This window comes from Amblyomma maculatum, chromosome 3 (genome assembly GCF_055883805.1).
Source record: "Amblyomma maculatum isolate TAMU_Amacu chromosome 3, ASM5588380v1, whole genome shotgun sequence".
Classification (NCBI taxonomy): domain Eukaryota; kingdom Metazoa; phylum Arthropoda; class Arachnida; order Ixodida; family Ixodidae; genus Amblyomma; species Amblyomma maculatum.
Genome location: NC_139346.1, coordinates 167,406,170 through 167,424,832, shown reverse-complemented (window position 1 = coordinate 167,424,832; position 18,663 = coordinate 167,406,170). Strand labels below are relative to the sequence as shown.

Genomic DNA, 18,663 nt, shown 5'->3' with positions numbered 1-18,663 from the left:
CTCAATGCCAACTTACGCCCTCGCACCTTAACCTGCTTTTCTACAGACACATAAGATGAACACAAAAAAGACACGGTTGATGGTACACTTAACACGGCCCAATCTGATCTTAGTCTTCCTTTGTCCGCGTCTTTTTCGCAGCAGTCTCTTATGTTTCGACTATGGGCCAACTGGCCCGAATTGAAATTTTCGCTAGAAAGTCATGAGGATTACTTACCGCGTCAGAACGACTGCAGGTGGGTGCGCTAACGCAAAAAATAAAGTAAATAAAATTGAAGCCTATCCTTTTGTTGAATGTAGATTTGAACCTAAATTCCGGTAAAAGAGAGGGCTCCCAGGTTTTGAAAAGTCTCACAGAATTAAATTTAAGTGAGAGCCGCAATTGATCATTATTATAGCTCGTTCCTTTAGTTTGTGGGTGTGTTTGCGCCTACTATAACAGCTTCTGTTCTTCGATCTTGGCAGCGTACACAGTATCTCTCTGGAGCGCTTTGGCTGCTTGAGGAGCTCCCGCCAGCAGTATTTTTTTATAAGTAGACTGCGCCCTCCGATTCCCAAGTTGTGTTCAATGAGTTACGTGCCACATAGTTCAGTCCTATACCAATAGGGTATATGATTCAACTATGTGGTAGTTCGTGCAGCGCCTCTCATTGCTTCAGTGCTTTACACGTGCCTTAGGATTAGTCCGTTCTCCTTCGGCCTTGGGGACAATCTCGGAAGTCCTTATTACCTTCTCCGTTCGTGCGCAGCTACATAAATCTACCGCTTACAACATGGCGAGCAATTTTCTTCCTGAACGAATCCAATGCATTGCACAGACAGCTACGCCGGAAGCAGTATTGCCTCCGAGCGCTTTGAGAGTGGGATAATGCTGATGTCCAGGATATAGCCTGCTCTCAACAATAGCTAAGCATAACTTTAACATAACATTTAGAGGCGCTGAAAGTACCAATGGAAGAACATGAAAGTAGTGATTTAGCTCCTGTCAAGCGTATCATCATCATCATCATCATCATCATCATCATCATCATCATCATCATCATCATCATCATCATCATCATCATCATCATCACCACCACCACCAGCCTGACACTAGCCACTGCAGGGCGAAGGCCTCTCCCATATTTTTCCGGTTAACCCGGTCCTGTGCTATCTGCATCCACTTGACTCCTGCGAAATTCTTCACATCATCCACCCACCTTACTTTCTGCCGCTCCCTGCTACGCTTTCCTTCCCTTGGAATCCAGTTTGTTACCCTAAGCGACCATCGGTTATCCTCTCCTCGCACTACATGTCCTGCCCATGCCCATTTCATCTTCCTGATTTTCACTAGAATGTCAGTAACTTCAGTTATTTCTCTGATCCACTGTGCACGCTTCCTATCTCTTAAAGTTACCCCTATCATTTTTCGTTCCATAAACCTCTGCGTTCTCTTCAACTTAAGTAGACCCTCTTTGTTTGCCTCCACGTTTAAGCCCCACAGGTGAGTACAGGCAAGATGCAACTATTGTATACTTTCCTTTTGAGCGATACTGATAAGTTGCTATTCATAATCTGTGAGTGCTTGCCAAATGCGCTCCATCCAAATTTTATTCTTTTTGTTATTTCCTTTTCATGGTCCGAATCTGCGGTTACTACCTGCCCTAAGTAGACATATTCGCTTACTACTTCCAGTACTTTGCTACCTAACGTATAAACTGCTGTTCTTTCCCGAAGCTGTTGAACATTACCTTAGTCTCTGCATAAAGTGTATAAGGGTCTCAGAATAGACGCTACGGGCATGAGAGAGAGTTCTGAGACATCGGGAAAATAAGCTTTTCTGCTTGCGATAGTGCTGGCGCGAATGGCGCCGGAGTTGTTACATGGCAAAATTATAGCGCGAAAGCGCTAAACAGGATGCTCAGAGCCTGTAGCAAAGCCCTCTAACATCATCTAACGTTTTCGTGTCCACAAACTGGCCGCGTGCAGTGGCAGCGGCGCCCTCTCGGTCTCGCGTGCGCCTGGGCAAGTACACCAGCTCCCGAAAGAGAGTACCCGTCCAACCGATGTTGCGGAGACAACATACAAATATCGCAGCTGATGTTTTCGCTCGTTGTAATCAGATTTAACTACGTTTAACCTCCGCGATTTGTTTGTGCTGCATACCATTAGGACGGAAAGTTTCGCGTAGTTTTGGGTAATCATCGCTCTGTGTTCGGGCTTAAGATTTTCCTTCAGGCGTTTCCTTCCCATGCTAGCGATCTGTGCGCTCGGTGTGACGGACATTTTTTTTTTCGGCGTCATTTAAAAACTTGGCGTGCACGTCCCTTCGGTCGAAATGGTACCTAATCAAACATCCAGTGTTGCACAGCCATTGGTTTGCTGTACAGCTACGGTGGTGTCCGGTAACCAGACGTAGGGAACGAACAGGCGCCAGACGGCAGCTCAGGGTAGACTGTTTATTTGCAACAGAGTGTGAGCGTAGGGGTTCGAGAGAAGAGAGAGAAAAGTGGTGATGATGATAGCACGGGCCGAAGGAAAAACGAAACTGAAACTTGTGCAGGATACAACAGCTACCCTTTCCCCCTTTATTGGTCCTGTGCGAAGGCGCACATGAGATACCATTTTAGCTGCTTATTTACTCCCCCCCCCCCCCCCCCCCCCCCCCCAATAAGGAGAAGCGCAACAAAAGTGATAGCGAGCAGTGAGGTTTCCTCCCACGAGTAGGTTGCGGCAAACTTACCTGACTGAGGTATGATATCCTGTGATAGCCTTCATCCCCAGTCCTGAAGCTTGCACACTTATTTAAAGCATCATTGCCAAAGTGGTCATGTATGGCGAGTAGGATCCTCTCGTTTCCTAAAGGAAATAGAAATGCGCCCTCATGTTTACCCTGCTTCTAGCACAAACTGAAGGTTATATTTGAAAATACTTGTCAAATATTTCTCCTTAGTGACAACAGCACAAAAATTTGTCAGCCGCTTATAAACCCGACATAAGAAAGCTGCGCTAGAATAATGATTTACTCTCGACGCCGAGGTTTGACATGCTCGACAAAATTTTTATGTAGGGCAAATGCTGGTGGAGTTGTGTACAAGGGAGGATGATGCTTTTTGGAATGCGGAGGTCTATGACTGTGAGGTGGCGGTGCACGGTGCCCCCTAGTTAGGGGGGGGGGGGGGGAGATCTGATTGGTGGTGGTGTTTTTGGAAGCCAGCCACTGCGTGTTTGAATTCGGATTCACTCTAGCTTATTCGCGTTATTGCTGCATGGTTTTCTGGTGTGCGGAGGCCTCGTGGATGTTGGAGGCAGGTGCACCATAGAATAATGGCGGGTGGCAATTTTGGAGGGCACAGCTGGGTGGGCAATGGATGGTGCTCTGAGAGGATTCAAGTCGGTGGGAGCGGGGGTACGTTCGTGGCGAGAGTGAGTGGGCCCTCTCTTACGCCTACACTATATGTATGCATATGCATTCAACACCGATAAGGGGAGACCGAGATTGATTAAGGGGAGAAAGTGAGTTTGCCGAAATACCGGAAAAGATAAAAATGCAAAGGTTCCTAAGACGAGCAACCAGTGGTTTGGTAGGTGGTCTCCCTCAAGGGGGTCACGCAAAGAGAGTCCTCGCTCGCTATTGCGCTCACACCTCACTGAGGTTCACTACACATCGTGAATATTTTTTGTATGCTGTGTTAGTGCGGTTAATATATATCCTTTACTATGTTATGTTTTCATGACTACACACCCTTCCGAGACTTTGTTTATTTTGCTTGGTTTGGCATCGACGTATTGGTATCAGTAGTACGGCGCAACTATAGAGCGTTTACAAAGGGAACCATGCGGAGAATTGCTACTGTGGGAAGAGGAGGGTTACTGCGCTATTAGCAAGATTTGACTAGAGCAGAGGAACGTGCAGTCAGAAAGCAGTATTAGCAGTCCATTATCCTATCAAAGTTGTTGCTCAGCCACTTTCCTTTCCTTGATTTTCAGCGATCGCTTTTGAAGGCCCGTTCCTGAGTTTCGTGTCTGTGTAGTGGTCTAGCTGGAGTGCGTAAGCGGATGCTGGAGGTGCAATGACTGTTGCTGACACAATGAAATTTAGGGGAAGAAGAGCGCCGGTCCTGTGTTTTTGTGTTCATGCTCGTCTTTTCGCGCTGCTTCCCCTAATCGCACTTCTAGGGTGTCAGCCTCACAAGCTTAGAAATAAAGCTTACAAATAAAGCCTTATAGATGTAAACAGGACTGAGTCTATTGGAAATAGAGAGTCATGGGAATCCTCCCTTCACAGCCAGGAAGAACAAATCCAAAAACAAGTCATCCGTCAAACCCAGGCCGCCGCCGGAAGCCAAGTGATTCCGGCCGACGTCCAGGGGGGAGATGGACGGTGAAAGGGGGAGCTGCGTCTCACCCGATTATCCGTACTCTCTAACGGGTGCAAATAAAGTGTCCTCTCTCTCTCTCTCTCCATGGACATTACAATGGCAAATTCATCGTTGAGGAGAAGTTTGTACGACGATTCCCCTTACTCTGCCACCGCGGTAGTGAGAGTTAGGGCTGCGCAATTTACATTCCCTGCTGTCTTGCTTCGTCCAAGAGCAGTGACGTGCGAAGCGGCCGTTTCTTTTATTATGTTTATTCCAAATACCTTACAGGCTTTATTGCGGAGCAACTTATACAGACTAGAATCAAACATAAAAGTTAGACACCAATGAAACACAGACAGTAAAATGAATTAATAGCTCAAAAACAATTTGAAGATACAGTTGATAACTTCACCACATGCAAAATATCAGTAAGGAGAAGTATCTATCTACCGTAAATCAAGAATTCTGCAGCAAAATACAGAGGGGAATTGCAATTGAAAGAGGTGCCGTGCACAAAAAAAAAAAAAAAAAATCAGTGTGACAGCTGAACGGAATCAATCGTAAGCCACAATCACGTGGATATTTGATAAATGGTATCATGTCCAGTAATGACCATGATACCATTATTGAAATGATAATGGCAGGGAGATATGTTCCAAATGACCTGGTCTCACAAGCTTGAGATCCAACCCACTGAGTCCAAAATGTGCGCCTGAAACTCCTATCTAATATAAACGTGCGGAACAGCAGAAATTTAATTTCATCTAAGCAGACCTCGGACGGATATCCAAGGATGAAGTAATACCCCTATCGCCTTAAGTACAAAGGAACCTTCCAGGGCAACCCAAATAGCACTGGGCCGCTGAGCACGCCGGCAACTATACGGTAAGACAATAACAAAATGCGAAATCGATCTTGTACCAGATTAGTCGCGAACTCTGAACATGCTTTGGCGGTTTAAATCATTCTGGAGACAACTATGCGCATGGAACACATAGTTCGTGCGCCTCAAAATAAGCAATTCGTTTTTTTTTTTCGGTCTGTACCTGTCTCCCTGGACGTAATATCAAGATAAGAACCCACCGGATACTTGATGTTGTCTCATCGCCAGGAAGTCGGAGAGAGGGAACGTGATGCTGTCCGCAGGTGCGACGCCCACGTACGCATCCCTGGATGGGTACGACTGCAGACCGTGTTCAGACACGAACCGGGCTATGGGAAAGGAATCAGGTATCCAGGCGTCCCCAGAGTATTCGTAGAAGTGAACTGCAGGATATGTCAGAAACAAATGTTTCGCTGTGATTTAAGTTTTGCAGATCGAATATTGCCGTGAACCGTTTGAATCTTTAACGGTTGCTTTTCAACAGCCACTAGCATGCTGACTCATCACTTAGCGCACGGAATGATCTTGCACTTTTTGTGTGTTTATGTTCGTTGTCGCGAGAAGGGGTGTTATAATTTTTTTTGGTTGTTGTTGAGCAAGATGCGTCGAAATGTATCGCGAAAGGTCTCAGCCACGCGCGTCAGTTTTTACAATGTTCTCGGCTGTGCTAATCGCACTTTGCGCCTTTATTTAGGCTTTTCTGAGCCGACTTTAAATTGAACCCTGACAAGTGCACCGGGAATTCGTAGATAGATGACTGCCGAGCACTCTTGCTGCTATTGCCACGGCGGAAGTAAATGGTGGCTAAGGCTGGGACTAAACTAGGTTTAGCGTGACTGCAGCACGCCACAGGTCGGGAGGCCGAACATTTAAATAAATGAATTATAAAACTACAAATTAAAGAGCTATAAAAATATGTTTTACCTTGTTTTATGGAAGAAGTTGTGGGTTTCCGCAGCCTCTTTTAGTGTTTCAAACAACGCGCGCTCTTTCATATTTGTATTGGTGTTTGCCCGGGCAGCGCGAGTGCGCATGAGCGAGCTGTCATTCGTGGAGGCTGCGTGTTATCGGCGCAGAAACGAGGGTAGATAAGCGCGGCGGAAGCAAGGCTCGCGGCTTTTTTTGCCCGGCGGGAGGCCAGCGAGCGTCAGGGGCCAGCGGGATGTACATGGGCGACGGAACGAAGACCCGCCTGGACGAAGACGGAAGCGGTGCCTGCAGCAATGGCTTATTTGCGTGAGTGGATGCTACGCGAGGAGCAATAGAGAGATTTAGCATACCGTGATCCGCGATCCGCCACCGTGACCCTCTACCGCTCATGGGCGGGGCGTACAAGCTGATTGGTTCCAATGCGGCAGGTCTATGTGCCGATATCCAGTATGTGGCGCCATCTATCGGCATCAAAGTTATCTGGGCATGCGCAGTGGAACGCGCGGTGGCGGATCACAGTAGCGGATCGCGGATCACGGTGTGCTAAATCTCTCTAATGTTTATTGTACCGCCGTTAGCTACCGCTCGCCCCATTCGCGCCGCAGTATGTTTTGTCTTGCTCCGGTAAAGTCTTGACCCTCGGTTTTATTCTTGACGGCCCATTGTCGCGCGTCTCGATCGCATGTTTGCAGCGTAGCGGCGCCCGATGTTCTTTCCTTTTTTTTTTGAATGCTTTTCCGTTTATCCGGAATAAATCGGCGTTTTTAGGAGAGACTGGATTTGTGAGTCGTCGGGCGAGAGCATGGCTCCCGGACTCGTTTTCTGGAAGGCGGAGCCTTCAAGGTAAGCTATTTCAATAAAACACTTTTTTTTTTCTATTTTTGCTCCACTCTTGTTGCTTCCCCATTTATTGTTGCATCGGCATTGCAACATTGCTTGCGAAGGAGTGAACTAAGCAGTTTCTTATCGCTGCTATCACGCTGTCAGCGATGATGGTCCCGGGAATGGTACGAAGTTTGCTCGCTTGTCTAAAAATGTGCCGGCTGCGAAGTTTTTTCGTCTTGCATGCAAGTTATTTCTCAGCCATTTTTGTTAGGTAGGATGCTTACCAGTTTTCGAGTCTGTCATTTTCTCTTTTTACGAGCGGCCAGCGCTAAGCCTTGTTGTGACGATGTGGCATGCGTTTTGTTTCTTTCAAAGCGGACCACGGAGCAAGTGTTACAGATGCTGCGCTTTTCTGTTTCTGTGAACCAATTATTATTATTATTATTATTATTATTATTATTATTATTATTATTATTATTATTATTATTATTATTATTATTATTATTATTATTATTATTATTATTATTATTATTATTATTATTATTATTATTATTAAAACATGTAAAACAGCTCGTGGTATGCTTAGGTCTGACGCACTGTGCAATAGCGAGGAGTTAGTACCGTCGGTATCGCACTACATTGTTTCCCCCAGGACTTTCCCACGTGAGCTCCCGTCTGTCTGCATTTGTAGTCCCACACGTGGGCGCATTGGTAACTTACATGGTCAGTGCTGGCTTTGTTGTACATTTTGGTGGTATGCTTCACCACTGTATTTGTGGGCTTAATAAAACACTAATATTTTCGAGCTGTACTTGTTCGACACTCTATCACCAATCGTGCGGCTACACCAGCACTTTACAGGTCATGCTGCACAAGTATGCTCAGCCTGTCCCTTTTGAAGAGGTGCTAGTTTGCTCCTTTCCTATGCCGTGTTCTTACTAGTGGATTCGAGCAGAATGTAATGACAAATTTGGCGAGCGCTGCAAGTCGCCCTTAAAAGAACGCCTTGAAAATGCGGCAGGGTGCATCCAGAAAAATTACACTTTATAATTTGCATCAATGATATACGTAGTCCTCACGCCATTCAACGTCACCAACTTTAGTTGCCCCCCCCCCCCCCCCCCGCCCCCCAATTTTTAGGGAGCGCTGGAGTGCCCATAAGCCTCTATGTGTTGAACGTCTATGGAGTCTTTGTTACCAGTGCATGCATACTTTGCTATTTCCGCCGCCAACTGCTTAGTTCTTTTGAAGGAAAAATCAGCCCCAATGGAGAATTTAAGTGCAACTCCACTCTCCTCATTTGTCGCCAATGGAATTGTCATCATTACGTGACAGTATAGAACACGTAAAGTGATTTCCAGGGGTAGTGAGGAGGAGAAACAAACATGACACGTGCCCTCGAAAGTTGTACTGACAAAGCGGGACAACAAGTGAGAATATGTGACAATTTTGTGCACCTTACAAACAAAAATCTCAAATAAAAATTACAGGCAATGCCGAGCAGTTTCTCGTGGCCGTAAACTGCCTTGTTGAGAACTGTCGGAAGATCGATGTTGTTCAGGTAAGCCTCCGTTTCAATGGGGTATGGTGTGTTAAACTTTACGGAAATTTAATTTTATATTTAACTGTAAAAAATATGCAGAGAGAAAATCCATGCACCAGTGAGTGCGAAGGAGTGATCCGAATCTCTTAAAAATGGCTTCAAACGCCCCTTGCCTTGGCATGTAAAAATGGAACACGCGAGCGTTTGCTAACACGCCGTTTTTCATTTTTTTTCCGCAGATAACACACACACACGCACGCGCACACACACATCATCGTGAAAATCATGGTCATCACTCAATTCCTGGCCAAACGAGATGACCTATGACTGCAAACATAACGATTAAGCCCCTAGTGGGAAACCCTGTATAGAAGGCTAACCAGTATTCTGTTGCTGCAACGCCGTTTAAAGGGCCACTGTCCAGGGAAGGCCCTTTTAAGAAAAGGAGCCCAGTGTTTCGATCAGGTACCGGAGATAGTCTGTGCAAAATTCTACAGCGACACGCGCGCCGCAAAGCATCGAAAATACAATTCAAAGCTCCCTCATGCTCTCTTTTGAGAAGCCAGCTTCACCGCTCCCTGCGCTGGCCCGACGGGACCCGATAATGACGTACGTATCGGGAACGACGTCCATTGGTCCGTCTAGCTGACTGACGGGAGAAGGATGGGTGTCTACCGCTCGCAGCGCGCTTTTCCCTCGCCACGGCCAGACTGAATCCAGCGGCGCGCGCTCCTTCGACCGTTTTTTTTTTTTTTTTTCGCGCTCGCGGAGAGCCACGCCCCACCTCCCGCCAAACGCGGAGGAGGAAGGGGAATTTGTATTGCGGAGGCTAGACGACCTCGGGCAGGAGAGTGAAAAACCTTTGCGAGGGAACGGAAGGAGAGAGGCAGGATAGAATCGGGTGATTGCGGTGGCTGTAACTGCGTTATTAGTTACTCTTTTCAAAAACATTTTGCGGCCTTGCGTTCCAGGGGCGAAGTCTCACAGTCACCGTGGAAGAAAATATTTTCGACCGGAGGGTGGACAGTGGGCCTTTAAGGCAGAAGAAGCTGCATTCAGCAATGGGTGAAATATTAGTCCATGCACTTACTGTCACCGTATCTTTCGTTGTTTGGGTAGTCAGATATCCAGCTCGGCTTCGGTGTCATTCGGCCGTTGCTAGGGCTCGACGACAGGATTGGACGCGACTTGTCGTGAGCCTGGACCTCCGGCATGATGGTCCTAATGTACAGCGCCCGGTAGTCTTCTTCGACCGGTCCAGCCGCCGACCTGCAAATGGTTACGTACCATCGACATTCTTAAGCTGTTCTAAACCACTGGTAAAATTTTGGAATAAATTGGTATGAACTTCCGAATAAAAAGCGTAACAAGATACACTGATTACAGTAGTTTGAATATACCATGCTCTCCGTGCTTTCTTTTGTGCATACCTTAAGAGCCTTATCAACGTCGATCGTCACACTGATGTAAATGCATCATGAAGAAGCGTGACAGTTAGGGTCTAGAAGAGGTAGTGGGAGTGTACGAACCATAGGCGAATTCAGGCGCGGTTGCACATTTGTTAGCATATAAAATTTTCAGTTCCTCTACAAGAAGCTGTCAACGGGTTGAAGAAGAATGACAAGGTCTACAATTTAAAGGGGAATCTCGCAGTGTTCTTCTATTTGTTGTTTACTCTATTCCTGTCCCTTTACCCTCAGTTAATCATGGTGTCAGTTCAGTTCAGTCGTTCAGTCGTGTCCGACTCTTCGTGACCCTATGGACCATATCACGCCACGCTTTCTGGTCTCTCACTATCTTCTTAACATCCCTTAACTTCATCTGCAGCGCCTCGAGGATGCCATCTAACCATCGCGTTCGCTGCCTACCTCATCTCTGGTGAGCCTCAACCTTTCCCAACATAAAATCTTTCTCCAGCGACTCCTCTCTTCTCATCAGATGACCAAAGTAGCTGAGCTTGAACTTTATAATTTGACCCTCCAATGAGCAGTCAGGGTTTTAGGTCTACAATATCGACTGATTCGATCTTCTGGCAGTCCAAAGAACTCTCAAGTCTCCGCCAGCACCACAATTCAAACGCGTCAATTCTTCGGCGGTCAGCCTTCTTCACAGTCCAACTCTCGGATCCATGTATCACAACTGGAAAGACCATAGCACGAGTTATACGGATCTTGGTTGGTAGTCTAATGTCTCTGCTCTTTACTAGGCGGTCAAGGCTAGCCACGGCTCTCTTTCCCAGAAGCAATCATGGTGTACTGGCCAACTATGATGCTACATCTACTTTTCGGAACCACGTAAGGGTGCCCTGCTCACTGAACAAGAAAAGGCACCGTTGCTACTTATGTGCGCAGTACCTGATGTCATGAGTATGCGTAAGAGGCTGGCATTTTCTCCACTGTCCGAGTCATCGTATAGTTGTCGTTGATAAGACGTGTACAAAATATACCGGCCGTTTATGGGAACTCATGCCTATCGCTCATGCCTCCATTGCATTCCGCTTTTTATTCTTTGCTATAATATATCCTGCTCCGACTGCCAATAGGCAGTTGGCCGTATTTAATACAACAAACAAACAAATAAATAAATGTAAATTACATATGTTGTGCAAATATGTGGCGACGATATATTTAAACCCTTATGCCGAAGGGCGAACTTGCGCAATAAAAAAAAATGCTTTGCCGGTTCAGTGTACACAGAACACTTACGCCGATTCGAAATGTGCAGATCCTATATCAGTCTTGGCCAGTGGTCCGTGAAATTAGAAAACGGGTTTAAAATCTTTCGCTTCTATGTATTCCTATGGGCGTTAAGCCTACATTTCATCCCCAGTCTCCTGCGGCGTCGCGAGCGCCCCCTTTGTTTGTAAACACGGTGTTAGTCTATGTATGTATGTATGTATGTATGTATGTATGTATGTATGTATGTATGTATGTATGTATGTATGTATGTATGTATGTATGTATGTATGTATGTATGTATGTATGTATGTATGTATGTATGTATGTATGTATGTATGTATGTATGTATGTATGTATGTATGTATGTATGTATGTATGTATGTATGTATGTATGTATGTATGTATGTATGTATGTATGTATGTATGTATGTATGTATGTATGTATGTATGTATGTATGTATGTATGTATGTATGTATGTATGTATGTATGTATGTATGTATGTATGTATGTATGTATGTATGCACGTGAACTTAGGATCCGCAGAAAGACCCACAGGCGGGAGCCATTAACCCTGTCACATCGCGTCATTAGGGACTAAGTTTTTCCCCAGTTCTGCTGTATGGTGTGTGATGCCGGACATATGAATAAGGTCATGTCGGAATCCTTCACCGGTAAATATACTCCAGCCTTGCGTTCGTCGCTTCTTACAAACAGTGCTTTGTGGCTCTTAAAGAAAAAACGTCGAGTTCCGTACCAGAATCTTATGGTGTCTTCATTTTCATTATTGGCTGCCCAGACAATAATGGATGGATGATGCTGAAGGCGACGCACCTGAAAAATAAAAACGTCAATGTAATGGCATAATGCTTTCTAACAGGGGGCAGTCCTGCCACTACCAAACACATTACTTCCGGAACAAGAGATTCACGCAAAATGGAAGGCAGTTAATACTAGTGATAAAGAAATATGTTATGATCAACTATACTACTTTCAATTGAAACTGCAGTCGGTAATAGCTGATCGCTTCTTTTTAGTGGCGAGAAAATTCTTACAGATGAGAGGAGTATGACGCAATGCAGAATTAGGAGTCATTAAAACATTGGACGGGGTGTCGACACGAAATCCGAACATGACAACTTCATTATGCACAGGGTCGACCACTCTTAGGTTGAGCACGCGAACAGGTGGTCGCTCTCTTCGAAGGGTCGTTGCGTCCGACACGTCCACATATTGAAGCAGAATGCAAAGGGTGTTGAGAGACCTTGAGACGTGGTGCTTCGCATGTGCTGTCATTTCGCTTCATTGTGCGAGCTGGTTGGACGTACGGGGGCTCCGAAGAGAGCGGGCACGTGCTCGCGTGTTCATGCAAAGAGTGGACGAGCCTGCACCTATGGATGCCCTGGACTAGAAATCGAGATGCGTTGGTCGCCTTGGTTAAATAGATGCCCTATGTGTCATTGTGTTGTACCACGGGGTCTGACAGGACTAGTTACGTATTATAATAGGCTGGTAATTAGTGACGGCAAAAAACCGCTTTGACATCTGCGAAACGGGTTTCCAGGGCGTCCCAAACCATGCGTAGCGATTAACGCTATCGTGTCGTACGCCTAAACTGGACGCTTTTTTATTTGCTTTGAATGTCCTCGGAGCGGAAGAAAATAGGCGATACATATGCAGTATGCGGCTACCTCATCTCACTCCGTGTGGCTCTGATAATACAATGCGCCCACACGGACATGCATATCGCACTGTCAACTCAATAACCCTCAGATAAAATTGTCACATGCGTGTTCCGGCGACAACCTTTTTTTTCCTTCATAAGAAAAGAATAAAGCCATTTAGTACGTGTCCTGTGCCATGTGGCGGCACAAAGTAATTCGTTTACTGTCAGAGATTCCTTGTAATTCCTGGTAATTAATAATAAGAAGGGGATGACGCTCCACGTGATATGTTTCGTGTATCAATACATCCATGAGTGTCGGACCAGCCTTGTGATAAGCGAATAGTTACTTATTGTTATCCATCGAAGCTCAGTCATGCGGCTACGAAAGGAAACTTATAGTTTCCACAGAGATTGTAATTGAAGAATTTGTCTTGATACGGGGTCGAATCCGGATTCACTACCTACCTCATCGGAGAATTCGCTCTACCGAATCAGTTATTAGAATAGTTCGAACCCCGAACCAGAACTAGGTTTTTTTGTTATGAAGTTTCTGTGTAGGCTGTACAGCGTTCTTTTGAGCTGAATTATTGAGTTTGAATGGGCGTCAAAGACAGGCTACTCTATTTGACAAGCCCACACATCCCTCAGGGATTCTCCAGGTTTCCCACTTGGTTTATTTGGACACTTATTACAGTTGCCAATGCAGTTCGGGTAAGAGGAACTGCAAAAATTGGGCTTTAAGGACGATTAATAACTGATATGGTAAGCAACTCTGTGTAGAAGCTCAAAATGAAGGGTGAACTTTCCTCTTCCCACAAGAAGTAGGAAGTAGCAAGCCCATAATAGCAAAGCACCCACTACATAAAATGGGCCGAAGTATGCTGCCGAAGTGCAATATATATCCATCCAAAGGAAGGCACTAACGTAAATAAGCAAATAAATGTGCTATAGGCACGCTCGAAATAAAGGAGCGCTGGGTTGTATTTCAAACATCACCGGTGCTTCAGTGCAGAGCTCATTGATGTCTTTTGATTTCCCTTTTAGTTCAGGTTACTCACATTTTGGATGGTGAAATAAATCCCTGCTCAAAGCCAATGTGACTTGGGTTTCGTTACAACCACAGCACAAGTGCAGAAAGCCTACAGTTAAGAATAATCGAGACAATCAGAAAAGCTCCGCAATATAACACCATAGAATGCCTGCACAATTCTGGGGCATGAAAGACGAACAAAACAAAAACAAACAAATACGCAGACAAACAAACGATCAAGCAAGGACAATTAAAAGCATGTGCAGGATTTTCGCAGAATATAGAAGAGCCGAAGAGCGAGAACACTTCATAGAATCATATATCAAAACGAACGAGCACATAAATGTGTACGGCTACCTCCGCACTAAGAAACAGTGCTATACGCGTGCACAGTGTTTCATTAAAAATATAAAGCCCATGGAATTTGCTTTAGAGCCTTGCAAAAGAAGTAGCTGCACATCCCAGGTATGCAATCTCGCAGGGGACGAGAAATCGCGTCCTCGCACTTCTAGAGCTGAGGCAAACACCTTGGGCAGTATAATTTTAAAAAATGCTGTACATAGCTACAGAGGAGGTTCAGGAACAGCGTAATATTCTCCTTCCGCCAAAGCAGCTGTCACCAGCCGGACGCATGTTAAACTTCTTGTCCAGGAATAATTAAGGACAGGTCGCTTCCTGAAGGGCGTCTCACCTGTTGCCCAACTTCAGTGGCCACATTCTGCAGGAATTCTTTTTCCGAGGGATATTGGCTGACAGAGAACATCATGTCCTGCCAGATGAGGATGCCCAGCTGGTCAGCGAGGTCGTAGAAGTAGTCGCTCTCGTAGATGCGTCGCTCTCGTAGATGCCGCCACCCCACACACGGAGCATGTTCATGTTTGCCTCCTGCGGTCCAGTAGTACAACTCTTGATCGCCTTTCAAGCCAATGTTCTCCCGTACAGCAGCGTTATACAGATCAGGCGAGTGGATCTTCCTCCCCTGAAGCGCTTTGCTGCAAATTTCAAGCAGCGCGCAGAGCAAGAAGCTTTCGAACTCACTGCAGGCAATTTTCTTTCACGTAACACCACGCCACAAGGAACTTAAGGCGTACTGTAGTCTCGCGATCTGAATTGGCTTGCTTATAAATGCTGCCCATGCAATACATGATCTTTTCTTCTCTTTTTTTTTTTTTGCAGGGGGGGGGGGGGGGGGGGGGCTAGAACGCGTTTACGCATGGGCTTCCTACATCTTTGCGCTTGTGTTCTCCTTGGACAAAATATGCAAGTCGTACTCGTTGCCGAACGCTCTAGTGCTCTGTAGATTTTACTGCGGGAGATGTACTCTGCCTGACGGTAATGATATCCATCATTACCATGCATATGTGAGTTTGTTAAACTTTCGCTGGAATTAGATCTAACAAGAATATTGCTTCTATTGTGTCCTGCTGGTCGTAAAGGGCAAGTTCGTTTTTTTCTTTATCCTGAGCCCAAAGTCATAAAACCGTTTCTCTTTATTTGAGCATCCCGTGCTTATCCTACAAAACTTTCCAATTTCTTTCACGTCTCCAAGAGTGCTTGGGGCGTCTCCAAGAGTATCTCGAGACTTCCTCCACGTCTTTCTCTGCTTTTTCTTTTTCTTTTTTTCTTCTCCATTTCTCTTTCTGTCCGCACGAGGCAGCGGAGGTGGCTCAGCTACAGAGCCAGTAGCAGGCCCGTGCATTTTCTTTTCCTTCTTCCTACAGCCACGACAACAACAACACTCAAGTCGTAGCTGTTATGGCGAAGAAAAGCAAAAAGCAAACCTTCATAGACCAGTGTGGGCCAGGGGCTGGACCACAAGGACGACCTTTCTTCACCTTTAGTTCCCGAGTTCAAGTTAACTTACACTTTACTACTTTGATGGCCCATTTCGGAAGTTACTACCAGATATCAATATTGCCGCAATCGAGTGCATATACTGACAAGGTACACGTAAGTCCACATGGCGCCCAAAGGAATTCGACGAGAATGGCAGCCTGGCTAGCTGGTGGCGGCTCATTACGAGGGTAATCAATGCATAAACAGGAAGGGAAAGAGAACACTTATTAGACGATAAAACACTGTTCACAAAACTTCAATTTCGGTGGTCAAAATGAACAATGTAGCATAGCGTTAGCTGCTCACGACATAGTGAAATATAAAGCAATTCCGGGGATGCAACATCTCGCCCACCTAACTTTCTGCCGTCCCCTGCTACGCTTTCTTTCCCTTGAAATCCAGTTTGTTACCCCAAGCGACCATCGGTTATTCTCTTTTCGCACTAGATGCCTTGCCCATTTCTTCATTATTTCCACAAGTGTCATTAACTCGCGTTTGTTTCCTAACTCGATTGCCACGCTTCGCGTAGCTTTTTACACCCATCATTTTTCGTTTCACATATGTACAAGAGTGTAACACTCTCAAAATGAGGCCAGTCATCCTACGAGGTACAGCGCTTCCTCAAGTGTGTGCGTGGTTTTTTGCCAAGTAAGAATCACTGTTTTACCGGGAAGACAGAAGGAAGCCTCAACTAAATAATAATAACAGGTTCACAGGAAGGGTAAGACGCAGTATCTATCACACTTGATCTGTGGACACCTGAACCGCGCCCTAAGGGAAGAGAGGAAGGTGGGAGTGAAAATGGAAAGAGAGAAAGAGGAGCCGTAGTGAAAGGCTACGGAGTAATTTCGACAACCTGGGGATCTAACGTGCCTAAACTAGTTGGCTCGGTTTTTGAGGAAAAGAAATGCGCAGTATCTGCCTGCCTTCCTGGTAGACACCTACACTTACGATTAAAGGCATATAACCTGACGTGAACATATCGTCGGTTCGAATCCTTATCGCACACTAGCCTCCAACTTGACTACCAGACGAATGACCAGGTGGGATTCAAACGCACCACTACTGGTTAGCGAGCCAGCCACTCTACCGTCTAGGCTACGCAAGGTTTTCCTTAGCATATATATATATATATATATATATATATATAGCATATATATATATATATATATATATATATATATATATATATATATATATATATATATATATATATATATATATATATATATATATATATATATATATATATATATATATATATATATATATATATATCATTAAAGCGGGACACAGGCCACAGGCGCGTCATACCTAAAGGTGGAGCATAAGTGCCGCCTTAGTTTCTTCTACTGCCCGTTAAAAGGGAGGTTTTTAAGGGGTATAACGTAATAAACTTTTTACAGCTCCCGAAACAGAACGAAGGTATTGGAATAGAGCGGTTCCTGAGCGCGCAAAGGCAGTGTTATGAGGTCAATTTTGATGATTACTAACCAAACTGCTTTCTTGCCATCATTCAGTACTTGGTTCTGTTTATAATTTTGGACCAGTGGGTGTATTGAAATGCCGAAAGTGCAAAATTAATGGCTGCCTGCAAGCCCCAAAAGCCATCCTGCCATAACACAATTCGAAGTCATTTGTGTGTTACTTGTTTTATATTCACATTACAATAAAATCATTGCAATTGGCAATAAGAACAACTTCGGCTTCGTGATCATTCTGGGTAACACACGGCAGCCACATTTAAAAAAAAAATAATGCATCAGCAAAAATAGATGACGTACAGTGGTGCTATGAAGGAAATGCAAAGATCTTACTTTAGCAGAAAGCAATAAGTCTTGGATGTAATCATTCGTAGCTCTTTCGGGAAAGATGTCAGCGGGTATCCAGTTGGCTCCTTTGGCGTAGATTGGGACGTCGTTGACCTTGAAGTAAAATTCGGTTCCATCACCTAATGCTTCCGCTGTGAAGCAAATAAAATAAAAAATTCCAGGACTGCAGTAAAGTCTGCTTAGGTGCAGTAATGCGAAACCATTACGACTTTTGTCAGCTTTGTGGATTCGCCCTACACTATAGCTATAGCTATGACTGACCTTTGGCTAGAATCGACCAGATGGCCTTTGTGTATGGCGTATTCACCTAGGGTAAATGAGGGAGCGGTCGAGATGGAACTTGATGAAAACGACGATGCTTACTGCATAACGCGAGAGTGTGTTGCAGTTTTACACGAGACATGATCAGCTGCGGGGACAGTATAGTGCTGTCGTGCCCGGGCCAAGGGAGCTGGTCTGTTCGGATTATGGTTCGATTCCTGGGGTTGAAAATGTTTTTGCTCCAGTTCGTGTGGACGCCCTCTAATGACAGGCTGGGTTGACAGGGCCTGATGACAGGCTCTAATGACAGAGTATGATGACAGGCTCTCTACACACCACTCATTACTGAAGATATGCTTTCGCATTAAAAGGTATCAGTCTGTTTCGAGAGCATGGGACTGATCACCGTATTAAAGGATCTCACTAAACTGTGTGCGACAATCTGTAGGTTTTCCTCATCTGAAAAAAAAAAAAGAAACTTTTTTTAACAGCATTTACAAAATATTGCAGTTTTGCGGAAACGCCTTAAGAGAAATCGTCGAATGGCAAAGTAATACAGAAGACCTAATATAGGGCATAAAGCACATTTTACTAAGGTGGAAAATCGTATCTCAGGCTGACATCAACAAGTAATACATAATCCCATCGCCAGTACTCAAATCGTTGACCTAGTTTAGTTCGAGTTGATGTTACGTGGTGATATAAGCAATATTTGTGACGGATGTCGAGGATGGTTTTACTATCGATGCTCTCTGACCAGAAGTATGGGCGCCGTACGCTCGGTGGGGTTTATGAGGCGCTCCAGGCGGTGCGAACGGGACATCACAACGCTATCGAG

At 45.2% G+C, this 18,663-nt stretch overlaps 1 pseudogene; it reads right to left on the bottom strand.

The window, feature by feature from the left end:
- The window catches only part of LOC146196794 (beta-mannosidase-like), a 46,472-nt pseudogene that overhangs the window by 11,163 nt on the left and 16,646 nt on the right, over positions 1 to 18,663 (bottom strand).